Source organism: Coregonus lavaretus, assembly GCF_964263955.1.
Source record: "Coregonus lavaretus genome assembly, chromosome: 14".
Taxonomy (NCBI): domain Eukaryota; kingdom Metazoa; phylum Chordata; class Actinopteri; order Salmoniformes; family Salmonidae; genus Coregonus; species Coregonus lavaretus.
Genome location: NC_140001.1, coordinates 2,524,279 through 2,534,764, shown reverse-complemented (window position 1 = coordinate 2,534,764; position 10,486 = coordinate 2,524,279). Strand labels below are relative to the sequence as shown.

The 10,486-nt window shown below is 46.4% G+C and overlaps 1 long non-coding RNA gene across 1 annotated transcript; it reads right to left on the bottom strand.

Annotated features, from left to right (window-relative positions):
• Positions 1 to 7,921: 7,921 nt before the first annotated feature.
• Positions 7,922 to 9,019, bottom strand: LOC311141242. The gene is made up of 2 exons (XR_014614206.1): positions 8,729 to 9,019; positions 7,922 to 8,591 (listed from the first exon to the last, which is right to left on the bottom strand). It is a non-coding gene; the product is annotated as an uncharacterized lncRNA (long non-coding RNA).
• Positions 9,020 to 10,486: the final 1,467 nt, after the last annotated feature.

Sequence of the window (10,486 nt, the reverse complement as noted above, 5' to 3'; positions counted from 1 at the left end):
AATTTTTTTTTTACAAACTATTGATCCTCAAATTTAAATAAAAAAACAGATACCTTATTTACATAAGTATTCAGACCCTTTGATATGAGACTCGAAATTGAGCTCAGGTGCATCCTGTTTCCATAGATCATCCTTGAGATTTTTCTACAACTTGATTGGAGTCCACCTGTGCTAAATTCAATTGATTGGACATGATTTGGAAAGGCACACACCTGTCTATATAAGGTCCCACAGTTGACAGTGCATGTCAGAGCAAAAACCAAGCCATGAGGTCGAAGGAATTGTCCGTAGAGCTCAGAGAAAGGATTGTGTTGAGGTACAGATCTGGGGAAGGGTACCAAAACATTTCTGCAGCATTGAAGGTCCCCAAGAACACAGTGGCCTCCATCATTCTTAAATGGAAGAAGTTTGGAACCACCAAGACTCTTCCTAGAGCTGGCCGCCCGGCCAAACTGAGCAATCGGGGTAGAAGGGCCTTGGTCAGGGAGTTGACCAAGAACCCGATGGTCACTCTGGCAGAGCTCCAGAGTTCCTCTGTGGAGATGGGAGAACCTTCCAGAAGGACAACCATCTCTGCAGCACTCCACCAATCAGGCCTTTATGGTAGAGTGGCCAGACGGAAGCCACTCCTCAGTAAAAGGCACATGACAGCCCGCTTGGAGTTTGCCAAAAGGCACCTACGGACTCTCAGACCATGAGAAACAAGATTCCCTGTTCTGATGAAACCAAGATTGAACTCTTTGGCCTGAATGCCAAGCGTCACGTCTGGAGGAGACCTGGCACCATCCCTACGGTGAAGCATGGTGGTGGCAGCATCATGCTGTGGGGATGTTTTTCAGCGACAGGGACTGGGAGACTAGTCAGGATCGAGGGACAAATGAACGGAGCGATCCTTGATGAAAACCTGCTCCAGAGCGCTCAGGACCTCAGCCTGGGGTGAAGATTCACCTTCCAACAGGACAATGACCCTAAGCACACAGCCAAGACAATGCAGGAGTGGCTTCGAGACAAGTCTCTGAATGTCCTTGAGTGGCCCAGCCAGAGCCTGGACTTGAACCAGATCGAACATCTTTGGAAAGACCTGAAAATAGCTGTGCAGCGACGCTCCTGGTTTCATATTTGTCCCCAGTGATTATATGGTAAAATATATCTAAGGGACACTTGGTCCCATTCAGCCAATCTTTGTGAACTCAGTGCAGTTCACTTAATTTTTGGTGCAGTGTGAACACTCCAAAGAAACTCAGACCCCTCCAAAGAGCCCCGAAGTGTTCGGTTCGCTTGAATTCCGCGGTCTGGTTCCCTTTTTTAGGGCAATGTGAACACAAAGCTCCCCAGGTTCGCCTGTCATTATTCCTGCACCACACACTAGACTACTGCAACACTGTTTGCCCTGCCATAACCCCTCACACTAGACTACTGCCATAACCCCTCACACTAGACTACTGCCATAACCCCTCACACTAGACTACTGCCATAACCCCTCACACTAGACTACTGCCATAACCCCTCACACTAGACTACTGCCATAACCCCTCACACTAGACTACTGACATCACCCCCCACACTAGACTACTGCCATAACCCCTCACACTAGACTACTGCCATAACCCCTCACACTAGACTACTGCCATAACCCCTCACACTAGACTACTGCCATAACCCCTCACACTAGACTACTGCAACACTGTTTCCCTTGCCATAACCCCTCACACTAGACTACTGCCATAACCCCTCACACTAGACTACTGCCATAACCCCTCACACTAGACTACTGCCATAACCCCTCACACTAGACTACTGCCATAACCCCTCACACTAGACTACTGCAACACTGTTTCCCCTGCCATAACCCCTCACACTAGACTACTGCCATAACCCCTCACACTAGACTACTGACATAACCCCTCACACTAGACTACTGCCATAACCCCTCACACTAGACTACTGCCATAACCCCTCACACTAGACTACTGCCATAACCCCTCACACTAGACTACTGCCATAACCCTCACACTAGACTACTGCCATAACCCCTCACACTAGACTACTGCCATAACCCCTCACACTAGACTACTGCCATAACCCCTCACACTAGACTACTGCCATAACCCCTCACCCTAGACTACTGCCATAACCCCTCACACTAGACTACTGCCATAACCCCTCACACTAGACTACTGCCATAACCCCTCACACTAGACTACTGCAACACTGTTTCCCCTGCCATAACCCCTCACACTAGACTACTGCCATAACCCCTCACACTAGACTACTGCCATAACCCCTCATACTAGACTACTGCCATAACCCCTCACACTAGACTACTGCCATAACCCCTCACACTAGACTACTGCCATAACCCCTCACACTAGACTACTGCCATAACCCCTCACACTAGACTACTGCCATAACCCCTCACACTAGACTACTGCCATAACCCCTCACACTAGACTACTGCCATAACCCCTCACACTAGACTACTGCCATAACCCTCACACTAGACTACTGCCATAACCCCTCACACTAGACTACTGCCATAACCCCTCACACTAGACTACTGCAACACTGTTTCCCCTGACATAACCCCTCACACTAGACTACTGCCATAACCCCACACACTAGACTACTGCAATAACCCCTCACACTAGACTACTGCCATAACCCCTCACACTAGACTACTGCCATAACCCCTCACACTAGACTACTGCCATAACCCCTCACACTAGACTACTGCCATAACCCCTCACATTAGACTACTGCCATAACCCCTCACACTAGACTACTGCCATAACCCCTGACACTAGACTACTGCCATAACCCCTCACACTAGACTACTGCCATAACCCCTCACACTAGACTACTGCCATAACCCCTCACACTAGACTACTGCCATAACCCCACACACTAGACTACTGCCATAACCCCTCACATTAGACTACTGCAACACTGTTTCCCCTGCCATAACCCCTCACAATAGACTACTGCCATAACCCCTCACACTAGACTACTGCCATAACCCCTCACACTAGACTAATGCCATAACCCCTCACACTAGACTACTGCCATAACCCCCCACACTAGACTACTGCCATAACCCCTCACACTAGACTACTGCCATAACCCCTCACACTAGACTACTGCCATAACCCCTCACACTAGACTACTGCAACACTGTTTCCCCTGCCATAACCCCTCACACTAGACTACTGCCATAACCCCTCACACTAGACTACTGCCATAACCCCTCACACTAGACTACTGCCATAACCCCTCACACTAGACTACTGCCATAACCCCTCACACTAGACTACTGCCATAACCCCTCACACTAGACTACTGCCATAACCCCTCACACTCGACTACTGCCATAACCCCTCACACTAGACTACTGCCATAACCCCTCACACTAGACTACTGCCATAACCCCTCACACTAGACTACTGCCATAACCCCTCACACTAGACTACTGCCATAACCCCTCACACTAGACTACTGCAACACTGTTTCCCCTGACATAACCCCTCACACTAGACTACTGCCATAACCCCTCACACTAGACTACTGCCATAACCCCTCACACTAGACTACTGCCATAACCCCTCACACTAGACTACTGCCATAACCCCTCACACTAGACTACTGCAACACTGTTTCCCCCGCCATAACCCCTCACACTAGACTACTGCCATAACCCCTCACACTAGACTACTGCCATAACCCCTCACACTAGACTACTGCCATAACCCCTCACACTCGACTACTGCCATAACCCCTCACACTAGACTACTGCCATAACCCCTCACACTAGACTACTGCCATAACCCCTCACACTAGACTACTGCCATAACCCCTCACACTAGACTACTGCCATAACCCCTCACACTAGACTACTGCCATAACCCCTCACATTAGACTACTGCCATAACCCCTCACACTAGACTACTGCCATAACCCCTGACACTAGACTACTGCCATAACCCCTCACACTAGACTACTGCCATAACCCCTCACATTAGACTACTGCCATAACCCCTCACATTAGACTACTGCCATAACCCCTCACACTAGACTACTGCCATAACCCCTCACATTAGACTACTGCAACACTGTTTCCCCTGCCATAACCCCTCACACTAGACTACTGCCATAACCCCTCACACTAGACTACTGCCATAACCCCTCACATTAGACTACTGCCATAACCCCTCACATTAGACTACTGTCATAACCCCTCACACTAGACTACTGCCATAACCCCTCACATTAGACTACTGCAACACTGTTTCCCCTGCCATAACCCCTCACACTAGACTACTGCCATAACCCCTCACACTAGACTACTGCCATAACCCCCCACACTAGACTACTGCCATAACCCCTCACACTAGACTACTGCCATAACCCCTCACACTAGACTACTGCCATAACCCCTCACACTAGACTACTGCCATAACCCCTCACACTAGACTACTGCCATAACCCCTCACACTAGACTACTGCCATAACCCCTCACACTCGACTACTGCCATAACCCCTCACACTAGACTACTGCCATAACCCCTCACACTAGACTACTGCCATAACCCCTCACACTAGACTACTGCCATAACCCCTCACACTCGACTACTGCCATAACCCCTCACACTAGACTACTGCCATAACCCCTCACACTAGACTACTGCCATAACCCCTCACACTAGACTACTGCCATAACCCCTCACACTAGACTACTGCCATAACCCCTCACACTAGACTACTGCCATAACCCCTCACACTAGACTACTGCCATAACCCCTCACACTAGACTACTGCCATAACCCCTCACACTAGACTACTGCCATAACCCCTCACACTCGACTACTGCCATAACCCCTCACACTAGACTACTGCAGCACTGTTTCCCCTGACATAACCCCTCACACTAGACTACTGCCATAACCCCTCACACTAGACTACTGCCATAACCCCTCACACTAGACTACTGCCATAACCCCTCACACTAGACTACTGCAACACTGTTTCCCCCGCCATAACCCCTCACACTAGACTACTGCCATAACCCCTCACACTAGACTACTGCCATAACCCCTCACACTAGACTACTGCCATAACCCCTCACACTAGACTACTGCCATAACCCCTCACACTAGACTACTGCCATAACCCCTCACACTCGACTACTGCCATAACCCCTCACACTAGACTACTGCCATAACCCCTCACACTAGACTACTGACATAACCCCTCACACTAGACTACTGACATAACCCCTCACACTAGACTACTGCCATAACCCCTCACACTAGACTACTGCCATAACCCCTCACACTAGACTACTGCCATAACCCCTCACACTAGACTACTGCAACACTGTTTCCCCTGCCATAACCCCTCACACTAGACTACTGCCATAACCCCTCCCACTAGACTACTGCCATAACCCCTCACACTAGACTACTGCAACACTGTTTCCCCTGCCATAACCCCTCACACTAGACTACTGCCATAACCCCTCACACTAGACTACTGCCCTAACCCCTCACACTAGACTACTGCCATAACCCCTCACATTAGACTACTGCCATAACCCCTCACACTAGACTACTGCCATAACCCCTCACACTAGACTACTGCCATAACCCCTCACACTAGACTACTGCCATAACCCCTCACGCTAGACTACTGCCATAACCCCTCACACTAGACTACTGCCATAACCCCTCACGCTAGACTACTGCCATAACCCCCCACACTAGACTACTGCCATAACCCCTCACACTAGACTACTGCCATAACCCCTCACACTAGACTACTGCCATAACCCCTCACACTAGACTACTGCCATAACCCCTCACATTAGACTACTGCCATAACCCCTCACATTAGACTATTGCCATAACCCCTCACACTAGACTACTGCCATAACCCCTCACATTAGACTACTGCAACACTGTTTCCCCTGCCATAACCCCTCACACTAGACTACTGCCATAACCCCTCACACTAGACTACTGCCATAACACCTCACACTAGACTACTGCCATAACCCCTCACACTAGACTACTGCAACACTGTTTCCCCTGCCATAACCCCTCACACTAGACTACTGCCATAACCCCTCACACTAGACTACTGCCATAACCCCTCACACGAGACTACTGCCATAACCCCTCACACTAGACTACTGCCATAACCCCTCCCACTAGACTACTGCCATAACCCCTCACACTAGACTACTGCCATAACCCCTCACACTAGACTACTGCCATAACCCCTCACACGAGACTACTGCCATAACCCCTCACACTAGACTACTGCCATAACCCCTCCCACTAGACTACTGCCATAACCCCTCACACTAGACTACTGCCATAACCCCTCACGCTAGACTACTGCCATAACCCCTCACACTAGACTACTGCCATAACCCCTCACACTAGACTACTGCCATAACCCCTCACACTAGACTACTGCCATAACCCCTCACACTAGACTACTGCTACACTGTTTCCCCTGCCATAACCCCTCACACTAGACTACTGCCATAACCCCTCACACTAGACTACTGCCATAACCCCTCCCACTAGACTACTGCCATAACCCCTCCCACTAGACTACTGCCATAACCCCTCACACTAGACTACTGCCATAACCCCTCACACTAGACTACTGCCATAACCCCTCCCACTAGACTACTGCCATAACCCCTTCCACTAGACTACTGCCATAACCCCTCACACTAGACTACTGCCATAACCCCTCACACTAGACTACTGCCATAACCCCTCACATTGGTGCCACAAAAGAGAGAAGATAATGACGTGCAGGTTCGCGGAAAAAAAATGTGTGCTGTTTTTGGATATTGATTAGCGATTGTCAAAGACGCACAAAAATTCCAAGATATGTGGGTTTTTTAGTTCTGATTATTTGTTTACAATATGTGATCTATAGGCTAAGAGAGCTTCATAAGCTGTTTATTGATTGTGGGGTTTGAATAGTGTGAGAAGAGAACATATTTGGTGAGAATCACAACATAGGGTACAAAATCTTTTCTAGCTCTTAAAGGGGCAGTAGCCTACCCTGGTTGTACAATTTTCAATTACGGCATCATTTATTCTGCAGTTATTCTATTGCTATTTCTGCTGTTAGCAATAAAATATACAAGTTAATAGTATCTCTGATTATAATTATTATGTCTCATATTTTAATTAAATGCAATCTATTAGCTTCCAAAATGTAAGTAGGTATATCTAGCTGTCTGATAAAACATTCTGATTGAATGGCTTGTAAAAAACCCAGAGTGCATGTTGGGAAAAGATCTTGGTTCCTTTCTAAACATAGCAATGTGAATGCAAAGTGGACTCAGTCCACAAAATAGGTGAAGTGAACTGGCAAAAGAGTTGAGTCCTCATTCAAAGGCAAAGGCAGTCTGAATACAAAGAGAACTAAGTTATTTTATTTATTTTTTATTTTTTACCCCAGTTCACTTTATAGAGGACTATATGTGAAAACACCCTAAAAGAGTGCAGACATTGAAGAGTTGACGACATTGAAGAGTTGTCTGAGCAAACAAATACAGTATTTGAGTTCCTTTTAAACACTGCTTCAAGTTTCCAAAGGTCAAATAGATTGCAAACAAACTATTTTCAGACATAGGAGTGAATGATAACCGCATCATCAGGTCACATGGGTGAAACTGGTGTTGGATGGTCCCCCTGCCAGTCAGTTTAATGACATGGGATTGCTCACCACTGTTACTGTTGACAGTTTGAGGACTAGGTGGGGGTTGAGGGCAGTTATGCTTCCTATTCCAAACCAAAGTGTTTGTGTGTCCTCTAACCTCCACAGATATCAACAGAAGTACCCAGATATCGGGTGAAATATAGGAACGAAGAAAAAAAAACATATGTTGATGACAATGGAATAAATAAAAACATTTATTGACATTATTTTCAAACAATCAGCAAATATCGATCACCCAAACAAACTTTTTAAAAAGACAGCATAAAAACCCCCGACCATTAGAATCAAACATTTAATCATCTGCGAAGTATAACAAAAAATAAGATATATTATGATACTCAGTCTCTCTTTTAGGCTACATGTTGGTTAGCTATCCTGTCTTCTCTTTTCTCTGAATGTTCTGTTCCGGCTTCCCGACCCATCTTCATTTCCCCCGGCCTAAATATTCCAATTGTGTGGTGGTATACATCTCTTAGACTTCGTGGACAAATACCCACCTGCGTCCCGGGACGCAAGGCGTAAAAAGCCAGTCTTTGTTGAAGGAGCGTCCAGAAAGATACTCCGGTCGAGAGCAGTCTAGCTCCGGGCACGGGCGTGTGAGGTCCGCATTGTCTTGGCGTTATTATAACAAACTCTTCACATTGCAACGAACGCAACAAGTGACCTGTTGTTAAGGCATAATGATCCGATTTCCATCCACTTTACCATCAGTCAGCTACTGTATCCATTTCACTTGACTTTCGGATCCGTTGAGATCTTAGCTCGCATATCCGCCAGGATGTATTTCAGGTTGAAGAGGTCTCCGATTTTACGCAGCTGTTGCGCACACTCAATGATGGCTTTCTGATCTGAAAACCCAGGAAATAAAAGTATTTTAGCTACATAGCCTACAAGAGATACCGGTGGACAGAGGAAGGCGACATTTATTCAGGAAAATTAGTCAATAGGACTATAACTAGAGATAAGTCAGTCAAATGTTGCTTACCTTTGTTTGGTACGGTCTCTTTCTGGCTCTCAGTCCTCTTCATTGAGGATTTTCTCGATTCGAGCTTCATGGATGCGTTTCGCTGTATAGCTCTGAATAGGCTATAACTCAGTGTGACCCCTAGACAGCAGTAGGTACACTATGTCTTGTTGTTGATACACAAGATAATAATAGCAAGGAGCCGATCTCTGCCTTTATATAATGTGACAGGTCCTTACACGTCACGGTGGGATTTTCTCCAACGTCACCCGTCTAAAGAGCACTTCCCTCTTTCTATAGCCCTTGTGTGTTGACTACACAATTACCGTTCTCCTAGCAGCAGGACATTATGCTGGCAGCAAGAACGCCGTTTCTTTTCTCTTCAAAATAAGAGTCCCCCTGCAAAGACATTCTAAACTTCGGGTATATCGATTGTTTTAGCGCTCTAGTGCAGCACAACTGTTTTTTCACAGCATTGCAACCACCTTTGAAAAAAATCAACGGATAATTTGACATACTTTAATTTTTAATTTTTGTATTATTTATACCAGCGTTTCTTTAGAAAGTGTACACACATACTAGCATGTTGGGAACTATTGTATAGGATAGATTTAAAGAAATACACTTTTAATCAAATACAACCATATCTAATTAGAATTACTCCATAGAGTCTGAAAAACTTAAATTGGTCTCGTGCTGACCAACGGGTTTAATACAGAGTGCTGGTGACTCCTTACTCCATTCACTGCAACGCAATACACTGTATATGAATTACATACTGGTTTATATTCTATGTGCCAATGTAAAAGTGGGGTTGGCATTACTCACTGGGGTCTGTAGAATCTATATACGGTGTTATTTCATGGGGGACCGTGGGCCTCCCGAGTTGCGCAGTGGTCTAAGGCTCTGCATCGCAGTGCTAGCTGTGCCACTAGAAATCCTGGTTCTGTCGTAGCCGGCCATGACCGGGAGACCGATGGGGCGGCGCACAATTGGCCCAGCGTCGTCCAGGGTAGGGGAGGGAATGGCCGGCAGGGATGTAGCTCAGTTGGTAGAGCATGGCGTTTGCAACGCCAGGGTTGTGGGTTCGATTCCCACAGGGAAACCAGTATGAAAAATAAAAAAATAATGTATGCACTCACTTAACTGTAAGTCGCTCTGGATAAGATGACTTAAATGTAAATTCACTTTCTACTCAACCCAATGCAATACACTATATTCCAAACACCAAAGACATTTTGGGCTGTAGATAAAAGGTGAGGTGTAAAGATGACCCCGATCAACAACCCTCAGGTTAAACTACTTTACTTCTCTACAGGCACCAATGTCATAGTTAATTCATGGTCTATACTATGATACATTCACTCATTAGTGATGGGGCATCAATATGTTGCATTTTATGATTCGGTATTGATATCAAATCAGTTTGCAGAAAACATATTGAAGCTGTGTGAATGTTCAGAGACAACTGCTTGTGGATTGATCATTGGGCCAAGTGTGTTCTGGTAGTATAAACCTAACCAGACTGAATACAGATGGAAAACCCATCCACAGTTGATCAGCAGGCAGTGAAGTATGCTAAGCAGCCAGGTTTTGTTTTAGTTTTTTAAAGTAAGTATCATTTGACATTTTAATCATTTAGCAGACGCTCTTATCCAGAGTGACTTACAGTTAGTGAGTGCATAAATGTTTCATACTGGCCCCCCGTGGGAATCGAACCCACAACCCTGGCGTAGCAAACGCCATGCTCTACCAACTGAGCTACACGGGACTAATCAC